We start from the raw sequence: 17,380 nt of genomic DNA, 5'->3' as shown, positions 1-17,380 counted from the left end.
GTACCTCGGCCCAGACAAGATGAGCAAGTTTGCCTTCTGGTGGGGAATTCAAGGCGGGTAATAAGGCCAGCTCCATTCTTCCATTGGAATTTGTGGTCAACAAAGAAACACTGCCATTGTCTGTCTCTTCCTCCAAATGTCTCACTTTGCTATCCGTATATTTGTGTGTGTGTGTGTGTGTGTGTGTCTGTGTGGGTGTGTGTGGTTGTGTATGTGTGTGTGTGTGTGTATGTGTGTGTGTGTGTGTGTGTGTGTGTGTGTGTGTGTGTGCGCACCACTCAACGACAGCTGCACACCTCCCTGCTGCTTGTATCCCACTCACACCCCACTTTCGTCTTGGCTGGAACAATCAAGTTTTGTTTTTATTAGGTTAATTAGTCAACTTTATTAGTTGAATCGTTCCAAATAAAAGTAAAAAAATAAATTCCAGTCAGTGCTGTTATCTATCTATCTATCTATCTGTCTGTCTGTCTGTCTGTCTGTCTGTCTGTCTGTCTGTCTGTCTGTCTGTCTGTCTGTCTGTCTGTCTGTCTGTCTGTCTATCCATCTATCTATCTATCTATCTATCTATCTATCTATCTATCTATCTATCTATCTATCTATCTATCTATCTATCTATCTATCTATCTATCTATTCATCTATCTATCTATCTATCTAACTATCAATCATCCAATCAATGCATCCGTTCATCTATCTGGATGCTTTAACTTTTCTTTTTGTAAACACAAATCGATGATATTTGATGAGTAGCAGTAATACAAAACATAATGGAAATAGTGATGAGAATTAAAAGGGTCTTGTTTGTAACTATTATCTTGTCATGACTAGTCAGAGGTACAGCCAGGATCTCCTTATCCTTCTCTTCTGGAAAATCCCACAGCCCTGCCCTTTCGTCACACATCCATGATGGTCACATTATATACAGAGAGACAGAGAAAGACAGTAGAGATGGCAGCACAAAATAATCATACTTATTCAGAGGTCAAAGGTCATTTTCCAAATTATCTGATGTTGTAAAAATGCAGTCAATTGGAAAAGTACCAGATATTGTAAACGTTCCCCGTACTCTCAAATTGTACCAACTCTCTTCTTGACATACATTTTCACAATTAAATCTTTGAAAAGGTTACAGGACCGTTATATTATATATATTCGATTTAGTGATTTGAATAATACAATGAATGATACATTTAATTCATGCATGATAGTTTGAAAATTATAGGCCTACAAAAACATTTAAATGATCCGCTCTGCCATCACCCTTGAGACCCCACCAACCCCCCCCCATCTTCTCAACGCCTTGTCTCAGGAATGCAGGAACAGTTGCCTTAATTTTAAATGGCACATGACTTCCTTTGGTTCAATTTTCACCAATGCCATAAAGAATAGAAGATGCTGTAAGGCTATTGGGAAGCCCATCTGGTTTCACCATCGTCCGCTCTCTTTAATGACCTGGTAATAAAAGTTCAATTTTACAAAGATTACAGCAGCTGTCTCCGGCTGTGGGCCAAACACACCGTATATGCAAGTATTCTAGCGTGGAGGGATCAGCTTAACCTGTGGAAACTCACCTCACTCTTGTTCTGGTTCAGTTTTCACCCTGGTAAGAGCTGTCACTGTGCTTAAGCCCAGACCCATGTAACAACTTGGTGGAGTTCACACATGTAAACCAGACTAAAGTCTCGAATACAACAGGGAGGTTACATCAGGATCTGTCCGGAATATATTTATGCTGTGTCTGTCGTTCTGTCTCTCTTTCTATTATTATTGTTATTTATTACAATTATTAATTATAATTATTCATAATGATGAGTATTTGCTTAAGTCAGCTCAGATATGTATTTATTAGTTGATTTGTATTATCAGTATTAAAAGCAATTCAATATGTAAAATGTGCTTGTTTGGTTTCCTTGTTCTTGCTTATTCAGATTGTTCCTCACAGCAGATAACCTCTCATTTGTATAATCATTTTTGGTTTCTTTGGCACGTTAAGCCCATTTGACACCATTTTACACCTAGCCATCAGCACCGAAGGGAAATCCCTCTTTTGATCCCTTCTCAGAGTTTCTTCCTTTTTCTTCCTCCACTGGGTTTTGAGGAATGTCTGTTCTTCTCCTTTCTGTAGGTCTTGTGTATAGGGGTGCTGTCATCCTATCCTCCGACTGTGGGCCGTGAAGCCCTTTGAGACCGTAACCATTATAAAAGGCAGCAAAACAAAACCCGACTGGACTTGAATGATTAATATACACCCAAGAAGGTAGACTCTGTCGTCAGAACAGCTGTCATTTTATTTTTTTTACATTTTCCTACCATCCTACCTTGTTGATGGGGCTTTGCAAACAAACCAATGCATTCTGGGAGGGGGGGGGTTATACCGTGAGAATTATACATTCTTCGATCTCCTCCCTTCTCACCGTTCTCAAGACACTGAGAACGCGCCATGCCACACCTAATGGAGGATGTTCAGAATTGAACGTCCTTGGGGCAGGTATTCAATTTATGACACTGCTTTATTTTTTCCCATTGTACACACACACACACACACACAATGTGTCACAGTGTCACACTGTGTGAAAGTAGTCTAGGTTTCTGCCCCGTAGGTTGGACGGTGTGTGTGTGGGTGTGCGCAGTCGTATCCACACTAAACAGTTAATGGGAAGGCTCATGAACCAACGACAATTACCATTAGCATTACTCATCATCACACTGTGCAAGATGAGCACAATGGGGTGAAGTCAATGATAACACAACTTAATGACCTCGTCAACTTCCCTGACACATACTTACACTTACAGAATACAGTGGGTCTAGTGTGCTGAAATCATTATGTTTACAAAAGCAAAGCGATTGGTTTCAACGATTGACACCTCATCTCACTTCCTGGTACTTTGTGTTTTTGATTGGGAATAAAATAGAGGTCAAGTTTTACCTCCTGTTAGGGGTGGGTGAGACAATTCTTTCATTCCATCACCACCACCAACACCAAAACAAACACAAACGCACACACACAGACACACGCACAAACACACACACACACACGCACACACACGCACACGCACACGCACACACACACACACACGCACACACACACACACACACACACACACACACACACTCAAACACAGATAAATGCACACACTCATGCACACACACCCATACGCACACACACAAACTCACACACACGCACACATGCACATGCACACAAATACACACAGGCACTCTTTCCCTATCTCTCCCTAACACACACTCTTCGCTCTTTCCCCTTAGTCTCCTTCCTATAATCATTTATTTTCTATGCTTTACTATTTCCTCTTCTCTTTCGCTCTCTCACTCTCTTGCTCTCTGTTTCTCTCTCTCTCTCCCTCCCCCTCCCTCTCTTTTGAAGGGCATAGGCGTGTCAAAAGTATTACGTTTCTGAACTCTACATAGGCCTTGGAGATTTCCAGCATTGAGCGGTTTCCCAACAACGCGGCCTATTGTTTGAGTTTGACAATGTGCCGGGTTGTGTCATATTGTGTGTTGTCGACGGTGACAGATGAATGACATAGCTTCCCAGTGACACTGCACCCCTGGAAGGTCTCTGTGTCTGTGTTAACGTAGTGGCACTTTGGTCTGAGGAACTGTGTTGGCTGACTTTGGCTTATTCATATATTTGATATTAAACATACCTTTGAATGTTTTTGTATTACATAGGAGGTAAATACAATTACCCAAATGTTTACATCTCCCAGGAAATCATTTCAAAGGATTTCAAACTCCCTCCGATATCACAAAAATAAGAATATTAGCGAAATGATCGATGTGCATCCAATGCTCTGTTGATTATATAGATATGAATGAGCACATTTTTTCAATCCATAACCACCACCATGTTCCTTATCCTGAAACAAGGTTTCACTGTCATTAAAGCTGTTCCTGCATTACTGCACGCCTCTGAAATGCCAAGGACCTGTTTCTTCGTGGTTCTTGTTATTTATGTTTGTACTGCATTCGATATCTCACAAAGATTCAGTTTCCCCAAATATGCACCATTCAACAATACGGATTCATACAACTGCCCTGAGGCGGTTGTATTGTGTGCGACTTACAGGTTGATTCTTATACCTAATACCATCTTAATTATCATGGCAAAAAAAAACATTCGTAAATCACTGCCAAGTGCAATCATGAGGAATCTGCGAAACGAAAAAAATGCCCATTGTTCTGAAACCGATCAGCTCTCTGCCTTTACTCTGTCGTCGTTATGGCGACACGGCTGTGGGGATTGTCTGATTTAACAGCCAGAAGTTTTTATCCATATTGTAATATGTATAACAGATTTACTCCAGTATTTCATGTTTATCGGAATAGAGAAGAAATAGGAACACTGCAAACCTTAGTATTGAATTGACTTGGTACTATATAAACCTGCTGCTTATAATTTGTGACGAATGACTGCAGAGAGGTACGTGTACCGACTTGACAATGATAAGGACTTATATTTGACCTCTCTCCACGTCGCTGTATGCTGTCATTGATGTCTATGTTGTGCGAGCTTCCCATGGCTGGGAGGGGAAGTAGCACATGGCTACGTGTGTAGGCCTGTGTGTGTGTGTGTGTGTGTGTGTGTGTGTGTGTGTGTGTGTGTGTGTGTGTATGTGTGTGTGTGTGTGTGTGTGTTTCTTGGAGATTTTGTTGCCGTTCGACTGAAAGATAAGCTACAGATTCAATGGGAGATAAGGGATGCAAAGGGAAATGATTTGTCAAAAAGTAAAGCTGGAGATGATGAGTTGGATATGAGGCACGTAAGAGGTGTGGAAAAGAAAGAAGGAAAGAGTGAAAAATGATTTATGATGTGCCTGCGTCGTCAGCCCAGACACATCTTAAATCTTAACTTCTTCATATCCTGGCGACAAGTAGAAGGCCTTTTGTTCACTCTATTTTTATGCTTGACTAAGGGCTGGATAGATGGATGAATCAACTCATGAAACAACACTTTTTTCAACAAATCAATAAATCACTCATCAACTCATCAACTCATCAATTCCTAAATTTCTCAATTCCTAAATTCATCAACTCATCCAAAAATCTGTTGAAAGATTGTTACATGTGATTGTGACTATGGAAGAGCGGAGGACAAGAGTGAGAGTGGAGCATACACATGGCTATGTGCAGGAGAAGGGAAGGTGTCTGGTTCCCGGGAAAGGGAACGATCTCAGACAGTTCTGCTGGGCTTCCTGAGCTGCTGAAGCCTGAATACCTCTCAATATGAAACAGATTTACAGAAAGAAAGACACTGGAAAACTGTGGAAAACACAGGATTATGGACTTTCTTCACTTCGTTGCCCCAGTCATATTGTACGCTGGTCAAAGGGAAACTAAATGGCTCTGTAAAAATCAGTTAACAATTTCTCACTCTAAAATGTTGAATACATTCTAATTCGGCATCAACAGGATAACCTTTTCATTGGGGATACAATGGGATTAAGTTTAAAATTCCTTTGTTATATTTGTGTTTTTCACCAGCAAACTATATTGGGCATGTCATGAAAACAGCTAACATACTTTACAAACCAATTAGAAATGGGCTGGACACCGATTTATTTCTGGTTCATTTTGTATGATTAAAAGCACGATATTGTATTAAATGAACATCTGGCCGTTGAAAATAGAAAAACATAAAATCATTTTTAATAAGATTGATAAAGAAGAAGGCACCACCATATTTCACAGAGTAATAGATCCACCCTATGTGTGTAGTTTGCTCGGTACCGGTTTGACTAACATCTTACTCTAATCTACACTAATGAACATTCACAGGGGTCAATAGCAGATATTCATTTATATACTTACAGTAAATGAATAAAAAAAATGCAATAACACTCTTTGACGTTGATGGGGGAATCAGATCTCATTCCAGGAGTCAAGGCATGATGTGTGTATCTTAAAATACACGTAACACAGAGGGTGAAGCTGTGTTCTATTATCCAATAGAGTATGGTATTTGCTTGCACAAAGCACAAATGTGTATTGAAATATACTACATCCTATATACACACAGAACATAGGAAAAGATGGCAGAATAAATGATTGAAAATTGTATATGAATATTATATTAATGATATCAACAATATCCTGTTCAGAGCAATAAGGGACAGACCTACCACCATTTGACACATATACTTTGAGTGAGCTCTTAAGTGGTATTTAGTCAATACGCTTGATGAAGAACACATGTCCTAATGGATTATTAATAGCCAAGGTATAAAGAGGACATCCTGCTGTCATCAGTTTACCAGTCAGCTTTGACAGAGTTGCTATTGATTTACTTAAAAATAAAATGAGCCGTAGAGCAGCCTAGCCATCACCTTTGACCTCAGCCAAAGCTTTCACCAAGCCAGGTCATTGATCACGACAAATCGATTTTAGGGGTGAGCAATAAGAAACCAAATGGCCACGCACACATGCACACGTACACACACATATACACACACACACACACACACACACACACACACACACACACACACACACACTAACATGCTGCATGCACACTTGCACACGGAAGCAAACACATATACAGATATACACACCTAATATAGAATAATATAATCATCATAATAATCATTAATATATGTTGGTAAATTATATATAATATAGATTGATATAGATATATTGATATAAATAGACAATATACATAGCCTATATATATATATATAATTTTCAAAAATAAATAATTGTACTTTGAACTCGTAACTGTATGTGATATATTCATTAAAGACACATAACGCGTGGCTGGGTTACTGAAAGTGTTAACACATTCTACACAGGACACATGCATAGGCTGGGAAGAGAGGGGCAGACACCTGTTTGACTCCCAGGTAGTTATCGCTGCCCCTGGCCAATCAGGAATGAAACTACCCCAGGCATGTTTTGTCTTCTGCACCCTCCCCCGCTCCCATCCCCCTCTACCTTATTTTAAAGAGAGAATGGGGGAGTTGTAGGGAGGGAGGGGCGAGAGCGGCAGGCTACAGGTGACCTTTTGGATTAGCTGTTGTGTGCCCCGAGGCAGAGAGTATGGGAGAGAGAGACAGAGAGAGAGAGAGAGAGAGAGAGAGAGAGAGTGAGAGAGAGAGAGAGAGAGAGAGAGAGAGAGAGAGGTTCTGTGCTCACAGGTATAGGTGTGAAAACAGGACCGCTGTGTTCATTTCCTCTCCCGTCAGCCTGTTGGCTCCAGGCAGTGGATTTCACCACGGACTCACCTTGTTGCACATTGTCTTGTCACGGCGGAGTGTGTGAAAACTCCTCCCACTCAGAGCACAGAGGACGGGAGAAAGCATTAAAGAAAGAAATTCAAAAAAAAAGAAAGAAAGAAAGAAAGAAAGAAAGAAAGGGCATCAAACTTTAATGATCCAACCAGCCAGCATCTTTCAACAAATACTTAAAGCAAAGTTCTTCTTTTCCCATTGATTTTCCAAAAATGCTTGAATGTTTTGAGCAGGGAGTATAAACCTAGTGAAATCACATTTTTTATTCCTGATTTTTTTCTTCCTTTTTTTACAGATTTCAAATTAAATAAAAACGTCAGTTGCTGTCAGTGTTTGTCTTATAAACTGATAACCCAGATGTCTCCATCTTGTCTCTAAACTTGATACATCGTGTGCTTTTGAAAGACCGATGTAACTTTAACACAAATGTTTTCACGGCTAGTATTCAAACATCGGTTGTGGGCAGTTTATCAACCTGTCAGTAAATGTTCTAAGGATTGCTCATGATTCTGTCTATCTGCAGTCCATATGGACATGGGAACCGCAACTAGTCTACCATACTCTACGCACAATGGGGCACGCACACACACACACACACACACACACACACACACACACACACACACACACATACACAGACACACACACACACAGACACACAATCTCCTCTCTTTACTTTCTTTATATATACGTATACAACTTTTTCATAAACTCACATACAATCTCTCTACACACACACACAGACACACATAACCACACACTCTCACTTTCTCACACACACACAATACATACAAATACACCCAGAAACTCACAGAAACTCTCTCTCTCACAAACACACACACACACACACACACACACACACACACACACACACACACACACACACACACACACACGTGCACACTATTTTATAAAAATCTACAATACATTTTATTATTACTATTACTATTATTATTATGACTATAATTAAGCTTCTACTAGTACTTCAAGTCTCACTCTGTCCCACCCTACACTCCCCTCAGTGGTGATGGTGGAGGGGGGGTTCTTATTGGTTCCAGTCCCTGCTCTCTAGGTGTGTGAGCGCTGAGCCCCGTCGTGTTTACGGTCGTGTCTCGGAGTGGCTGGCAGGCGCTGGAACCGTGAACTCCACCACACCCTAATTACAACAAGGCCGTGGGACGGTTACACTATATCACCCTGCTGCTGCTGCTGCTGGGACTTTGTAGTGAAGGACACACCAGGGCTGGGTTTTAATAAGTCAGCAAACAACAGGGCACCACGGGGAAGAAAGAGTGATTGGGGAATCGTAGACGTAGTCCGCTGACTTTTATGGTTGCTGTGGTTTCCACGTGTTAAACAAAAATGGGTATTCACAGTTACTAATTGGGCAACCTCAAAAAGCATCTGTGAGTTAATTACACGGATGGATGGATGGTGAATGGAGGATTTTTGATGGATGAATGGATGGATAGCCAATGGTTGGATGATGAAGATAGATAGATTGTTGGATGGATGGAAGAATGGATGGAAGGTTTATTGATGATGGGTGGATGATTGGCATGTGATTGGATTGATGATGGACACTGTTGATAAATGGATAGATGGGTCGATTATGAAGATGGATTGATAGTTGGATGGATGGATTATTGGATGGCTGGAAGGAGTATGGATGACGGGTGGATGAATAATGAAAGGATGAAGAGATGAATGCAAGGATATAGAATGGAAGGATGATGACATAAACAGGTGGATGGATGGATGATGTATTGACAGGTGCATGAACAGATGGTGGATAGGTTGAGTATTGATTGATGAATGGATGGATGATGGATGGATTGGGGTTGGATGTGAAGACAATTTAAAATGAAAAAAAGATAAGATGTACTTTTATGAATCCCAGACAGAACGCGTGCAAGAAGCTGGGTGGATGAATACATGAAGGATGGAATGATGAAATGCTGCATGAATGGATGAATGGATCATGGATCCATCACGGCTGCTCAGGCAGGTTGGGGGGAATGGCTGTCGAATGATGAAGACACAACATATCTTGAGAAGGCTGTGGAGAACACACACACCCACACACACACACACACACACACACACACACACACACACACACACACACACACATCCACGCACACTTCACCAGATAGAGAGTTATCTATTATTGATAATTCCCAAAGTCCTTCTGAACAATCCCAGAAGCCAATCAATAATTTAGCTGTCCATTCATGAACAGGTCCTCTATTGGCTGATTTAATTATCTGACCAGTAAAAAGGCCTTAAAAGGCTCAGTCACTTCTCTGGAGGTAATCGTTTTATTGATGAACCACCACACAGGGAAGAGGAGCCGGCTGCCCTGGGACGCAGGCTGATGGAGGCTAAGTGTTGGTTTAACGCTGTGAGGGACCACCACCCCCCTCTCTGGGTAAACTGGGCTTTCTCTTTCTGTTGAACAGTGTACGTTTACGTTCAAGCTAGAACCAGCACACTTCATTTGGACTTAGAAAGATAGATATGGACATGAAAAAGAAGAAAAACGAACAGATGCCGGCATGAAATGTTTACCATTACGAACCCCGCTGCCAGCTCCAAGCATCTGCCTCGTATTTAGCTAAACAACTCTTGTCATATTTGTTAGTGAAGTCAGACATCTTCCCATAAGATCATTTTCTTGGATTGTCATTTAGCTGTTCCCCTTCCATCTCTCTTCAATTATCCATCTTTTGTGATCTCCATCCAGAAATAATTTCTGCCCTCCGTTTTCGTTCTTTTTTTTGCCATTCCTTAAAAACGGTGCTGCAACAAAATACGTCTCCATTTGCCTCGTGGTGAAACCCTTGTTCCATCAAAACAACCACACTATGAGTTTGACAAGTTGGAACATTTGGGAGCGATATAAGGAATAGAGCGTCCTAGGCTGGCTTACTGGGTTCAAGGACATGACGCAGGGGGGAATAGAGGCCTCATGCTCAGACTGGAGGATTGTGATAATTGGACTTTTGGGACCAATAAAATGAGTCTGACTGCTGCTGGGGGTGTCTGCGTGTCAATGTGTGAATCACGTTTAACGCTCATGAACACAGCAGCCCCTCAATAATGGGTCTGCCTTGCAGAGTTTGGGCATGGTTTTTGGTGCTTTGATTCGATTTATCATGATTTACAGATTCAAATTGCTACCGTTTTATACGACTGGAATAATGGTTTTGCTTTTGTTTGTGTTCTCGATTAGCAGGGTCTACATAAACTTGCAGCCATGATGTTAAGTCTGCATTTGTGTTAAATATGGTTTTCATTATGCAAGGTTATTCACGTACCACCAGTCTTCTATAACTTTTAACACATATTCTGATTGATTCGTTCTAATCAAATAAGCCTTATTCAATTCAATGCCCGCCCAACAATTTTGCAAAAAATTGTATTTAAAATAAATTTAAAGACCCTATAAAATAAAGGCCTTTTGCAATATACTATGTAGTGTGGAATTGTTCAGGGGGCTGTGGAGTTCAGGGCTCATTCAGACACTCCTTTTTACGGCAGAGTTGGAGTGCGTAAGACATAAAACATTTGGCTTCTTTCTGTACAGATCATTTCAAAACTGCACTAAAGAAGACTGAGATATCTAGCAGTAGCTCCATATGTGTTCGTAGCATGGCATCGAACAGAATGCTTCTAGTGGTCTCCGGCAAGCAAAAACATCTCAGGTCTTGGATGATGAGCACTTAATATATCAGTAGATGTGTCTTTAAAACAGCTGCTGACTCTCTCTCTCTCTCTCTCTCTCTCTCTCTCTCTCTCTCTCTCTCTCTCTCTCTCTCTCTACGCGATACTGCTGCGAAATCTGAGCTGTGCTATTGATCAGTTCTCTCTGGCAGGGTCATTAGCTCAGTGCCCTGATGTCTCTACTCCACGCTTGACGGCCGCCTAGAAGAAAGTAAAAAAAGACAGTGGGGGTGGGGGGGATGTGATGATTGATGGACGAATGGACACTGCCGAGATCTGGTAAAATAAAAAGCCTGGAGCGTCTCCAAGCGGGGTTATTTCTCAGCTGACGGAATGTTGCATCTTACCAACATCCCGTGACCCGTCGATGGTACATCCCTAGACCAGCCCTGACGTAATTCATTGTTCTTCAAATATAGTGTTTCGTTCTTTTAGATGATTGTGTTGACACAACAACATCTGGGCAATTCTGGGGAAAGCTTTAAAACAGGGGTCCAACAGTAATAGCCAATGAGGAAAATGTGTCACTGGGTCTGTTTACCCTCCCTGATTCCTCCCTGCACAAGCGAATGAGGCGGCCCGTTGTAGATATGTTTTCTCATACATTCATAATTGCGCAGCTCACAGCGTTTAGGGCAATTATAATAATCTGTCTGCTAAACTTGGCCTAATCCAGCAGAACTGGGGTGGGGAGGCAGGGGGGTTTGGAGGGGTAAGGGTCAGCATAGCTCAGATTTAAGGGAAGGTGGGTTCAGGGGGGGGGGGGGGCGAGTTCGGGGATGCTGAGGGAAAAATATGTGAAGCTCCTTTGGAGAAAGCACCTCTTAAGTTAAGAAAACATGGGGGCTGAGGAGAAACAGCTGTGACCACTGAAGGCTGGCATCCCAAGGATGAAAACACAGGCCGTTAATAATAAAATAATATGTCTGTGGAGTTCCTTGCGCAAAAAAACTAGAATTGAAAAAAGAAAAACGACCCTGGTGAGATAATTCAGTCAAGTGAGGGCCACTCCAGCTTCCCAGAATGCTCTTATCACCATGACCTTAACGCCATGAGAGGAAGAAGGACAAGAAGAAGTAGAAGAAGAAGAAGAAGAAGAAGAAGAAGAAGAAGAAGAAGAAGAAGAAGAAGAAGAAGAAGAAGAAGAAGAAGAAGAAGAAGAAGAAGAAGAAGAAGAAGAAGAAGAAGAAGAAGAAGAAGAAGAAGAGAGGTAGGAATAGCTGGCATCAGGAGCAGGAAAATATCCCGGCGTGATTCTCAGATGCCACACATCAGCTCTGACCACAGAAGAAGAAAAATTGGCATGCGGGCTTGTTCTTGCTCGACGGTTGCTCTAGTAAACACGTGGGCTGTGGGCTGTGCCATGTTAATGTTGGAACGCCACCATCGCAGTTGGATTCCACTCAATGCTTCAGCCACTGTGCGCAAGCACGAAGAGGAAGGGGGCGTACCACTGTGAGTGTGTGCGCGCCCGCGTGTGTGTGTGGCTGAGCCACTCGGCTTTACTAAAGGATGCCAGGGGAACCCCCAAACCACCCAGTTCTTAACCTCCCCCCATACACCTCTACAACCCCCATAACCTCTCTCTCACTCTATCTCTCTCTCTCTCTCACCCCCCCTCTCTCTCTCTCTCTCTCACTCTATCTCTCTCTCTCTCACCCCCTCTCTCTCTCTCTCTCTCTCTCTCTCTCTCTCTCTATTTCCCTCCCTCTCCCCCCCTCTCTCTCACCCTCTCTGTGTGTCTCTCTGCCTCTCTCGCCCGGGCTGCCATCTGGCTTCAGTGGAGGCAGACCCTCTGACAGACGTGCTCCGCCAGCTCAGCGGTGTTAACAGACTTTATTCTGTTCCCCCAAATCTCACCGGAGCTACAGTCTCCAGCGACGGCTTCCCCCAGTGCCAAGGCAGCAATAAATAGTTGCACATTTTCTCTAGTTCTACATTTGTTCTTAGTACTACTCTTTTCTTCTTATTTTCTTGCATATGCTATTGGTTCTGTGCCAGAGTTTGTGATTAAAGAAAAGGGGAAAAAGGTCTTTGATCATTCTTCATTCTCACTGACAACAATATAATGACTGGCTTGCAATAAAATGCTTGTTTCATTTTTCTTTCTTTACGTCACTTTTACGTCCACGTGATTTTTTGGGGCCCCTGCTAAGTTTGGTCCTCGGGGCCTTTTCGGCCGTGGCAGTAGTGGCATGGGGCCAAACTTGACTTTATCTGCTGTGATTTATGGCCAGCAAGGGAGCAGCAAATAAATGAGAGGAGAGTATGAGGGCATAAATCTTCATCATCATAGAGTAACCCTCGCCATTATAAAACACCAGTCAAACCTTTGGTGCTCTGGAAAAGATACACACACACACACACACACACACACACGCACACACACACACACACACACACACACACACACACACACCGATTCATACAGGAGCAGAGACAGGGATACTGGAGAGGGCCACAGAAAACAGAGAAGTGTGAGAAAAGGAAGAGGGGTCTGAAGATCAGATACACCTATAAACTAATGGCTCCATGGTTCGTCATGCTAGACCTGTTCTTTGGAAAAGGCCCACCTGTGCATTTCTTAACCATTCACCCCTACTCTTTTTTAGACTTTTATTATTTCTTCAATTAATTAATCATTTAAAATGATATTAATTGAAAATAATATTTATTTGTATAAATATTAACTTCCAATCTTGGTTCTAATTTAAAGCATATCGCTCAATGAATTTTGTTTGGACAACTAGTCTTCACAGCAATCAATGACAAACACATTTGGCTTACTGTATTTATTACATTTGTGTCATGTTCATAATGCTTTACATTTGTTAAGTATTACAAACATTTGGTTTTGACTGTAGAGCTAGCGTTATGGATGTTACTAATTTGGCTATCCTCGTATAGCTTAAATTACATGCTGAATAATTTATACTATACAAACTGTCGAGTGACCAGCACCGAAACAAGCCCTGTTGTTGAAAAGACAAGACTGGGAGTCGTCCAAAGAGGAAGCGGTGAGACAGCAGCCAACTACCCAAAGAGAAGTCCACATGGCACGACACAAAACACAGACACAATAAAAAAAAAGACAAAAACACAAACACACACGCTGGCAGCCGTTTCATTCACTGGGATCTCTTTCAAGATGCAGGGTCCACTCGCCTGCTGTTGTGTGAGCCCTGAGAGGGCTAGGCCTAGAGATATCTCGATACTGTTGCGTTTTTGTCCCTAAGCTAATCTTGTTTACCTCTCCTCGGGCGTCAAACCTCAGTGGGGACTCAGAGGTACAAACACAATTGCACACATACAATTAGAACTCCCGAGGGGCTCACACACACACACAAACACGCATTTGACACACCACCGCGTCGTGACCACGATTACTGGGAGCACCCTTTTGCTGACATGGTCCTCTTCAACGTGGCCTGAGTAAGCGTTGACATTGCTTTTATATCAGTTATTTATTACGTATTAGTTATTATTGGATTGAACTTCCCAATATGTAGGCCTGACTATAATTCGAATTGCCAGCTTGATGGCCAGCAGAGACATTAACACACATGGACATTAATGCCTCAACTATTTCTCCGCAGGACCTAAGCATAACAACGCAATGTGTGTTATTTCAGGATATGAAAACAGAGCTTCCAGCGCCTCTTGTGAGTTTCGTCCGATAGACTCCGCCAAACTGTGTGATGTCAGCGATGGGAATTAAACCCTCCTGCCCCCATTTTCGCTCTCTCTATGGATCATATGTTGTTGATTAACCCCCCCCCCCCACACACACACACACACACCCTCCCACTACCCCCAACTCCTACTCCTCAAATCTGTCTGTCTCTGGACTCTGGCCTTGCACCCACCTTCCTCTCCCCTCCACCATCCTCAGAGTTGGTCCAAAAGCACCCCACTTCATGCAGTCGATGCTGTACATGCCCCCCCCCCCCCCATGCCACTGCCTCACCACATACTCCTGCTCTCTTCCCCTGGGGTCTCCTTCTGATTGACAGTTCCCGCTCCTGCAAGGGATTATGGTGGAAGAGAGTGGGGGGTTGGGGGTGTGTGTGTCCTTGCGTGTGTGTGATTGTGTGTGTCTTTGTGCGCATGCGTGTGTGGGTGTGTCTGTGTGTGTGTGCTTGCAGTGTGTGCCTTGTGTGTGTGTTTTGTGCCTGCGTGCAAGTGTGTGTGTGTGTGTGTGTGTTTGTGTATGTGTGTGCGCGCACATGTGTGTGTGAGTTCATGCGCGCGTGTGCACTTGTATGAGTGTGTAAGTATGTGTGGATGTGTGTGTGTGTGTGTGTGTGTGTGTGTGGGGGGGGGGTGGGTTGTCTGTGTGTGTGGGTGTGGGTGCATGCGTGCGTGTGTGTTAGAGGAAGAGTGAAAAGGGGCCTGGGATTAGACCTTCTGAGCTTCATTAACCTGAGTGTTTACACAAGTTGATCTCTCTCCATGAGACCCCCTTTTCCTTCCCACAAGTGTCTCCTTCAGGAGTCCACACACACACACACACACACACACACACACACACACACACACACACACACAGAATGACAGACAGACAGAAAGACAGACAGACCGACAAAGGTATTGACAGACACGACAGTCACGTAGTCTGCCGGAAAGACAGACAGACAGCCTGCCAGCCAGCAAAGGAGACTAACAGCCAGGTATGCAGTCGGACGCCAGATGGATAGGCCGGGAGGTGTGGAAAAAGATGTAATGCATTTTTTGGAATGTAAATTGAATGTATTATCATTATAGTCACATTATCATTATAATAGCATTATTATTATTGAATAATCCAACAAGTTTATTGAGTCTCCACAGACAGTTTGAACATGAATGACATGTGAATGAAGTTTAATAAGATGACAGTATGACAGGAAATGTAATGATTTAACTCCATAAAGAGATGGAGTTAAATACAACAACATTTGGACGATTTGTTATGTACTCAACAGAGATTGGTCTTGTGAACCACTATGAAATCAAGACATTCGCCAAATCGCGCCATAGCGCATCACAGTCCATTGAGATGCCTTATGATGCGAACATTTTTTATTTATATAGCCCTTAATCACAATTACAGTCTCAAAAGATTGAACAGGCCATATATTGATGACGTCCTAAATGGACGATTCACATAAATCATGAGAATCAACAAATTATAACCAAAACACCAAAAACACATGTCTTGAATTAAATATGTCCATGTTTGTTACCAGAACTAATTAAACCATAATATGGTCCGGTATGGTATATAATAAAATATCTCCTTATCATCCATGATCCAAGACGTGTCACGGCTGAATGTACAATGCCCAGAGCCCACCATGAGAATAATCTTGAACTTGGCAGTGTTTCCTTTACACACACTCCTGAAAAGCCCTGCTCCGTGCGTCTGATTGATCCCATCCTGTGGGTTCCGCACCAAAGGGTATTCAGAGGGTTCAGCGAGGTGACATTGGAGCGCTGAATCTGACACTTTTGACAAAGCCCGTTCCCTGTTCTATGACAGACCAAACCAAACGAAATTCTATAACAGAAACCCAATCTTTTTTTCTGAACGAACAAAGTGGGGCAGTCAAAAAGGGGAAAAATAACGAAAACCGTTAAAGAGCGTTGTAGAACAGACTACAAAGATGACAGCTTGTGCCCAGGACCCATTGAGGGCTGTTCTGAGTTGTGCCTGAGCTCTAAAGACAACACTGGGAACTATTTACTTCCCAGATTAGAAAGGGAGCTGAGGAGCTAGATGGCTGTCTTGAAAAGTTTGAAGCCGCGGCACAATGTAGAGGGGCTCCAGAGACCCCCCCCTCTCCGGACCCCTCCGCTCCTCTGTCATCAACGTGAGCGGGGTGGGGGCAACAAGAAGGCACTGCCTGGGTTGCTTAGTGTCTCCGTCTAAAAAAAAAGAAGGGGGGTGTTTTCTCTCGGCGCTGAGGTGGAAAAGTGAATTAGCGCTGAGCCTTGCTCTTGGCTCAGTGACACACTGTGTATGTGTGCGTGTGCGTCTGTGTTCGTTTGGTGTGTGTGTGTGTGTGTGTGTGTGTGTGTGTGTGTGTGTGGAGCTGCCTCCATTCACAGGACATGAAGCAGAGTGACATCACAAAAGTGGCGTTGAGCTCTGGGACACTTATGGCATGTGTCCAAATACGAAGGAGTAAAAGGGCCAGAATCAGCAGCTCCGATAGGAGCGGTTGTTTTCCAAGCGTGTTGTTTGTCTGGTAACAGGCCGCTGAGAGGGAGTGTGCCGTGGGGCCGGCGCGGGCCATGTGGGTCTCGTTCTTCACCTTGAATGATTCTGAACGCTGTGGAGGGGGTCAGCCCGGGTCCACGGCTGCCTGACAGGAAGGAGGTCCTGGGGGTGGGGGTGGGGGGGGGAGTGAAATTGAAGGGAGAA

The sequence above is a fragment of the Pollachius pollachius genome (assembly GCF_949987615.1).
Source record: "Pollachius pollachius genome assembly, chromosome: 12".
Lineage (NCBI taxonomy): Eukaryota > Metazoa > Chordata > Actinopteri > Gadiformes > Gadidae > Pollachius > Pollachius pollachius.
The sequence above is the reverse complement of the archived record's forward strand: the minus strand, read 5'-3'. Positions refer to the sequence as shown.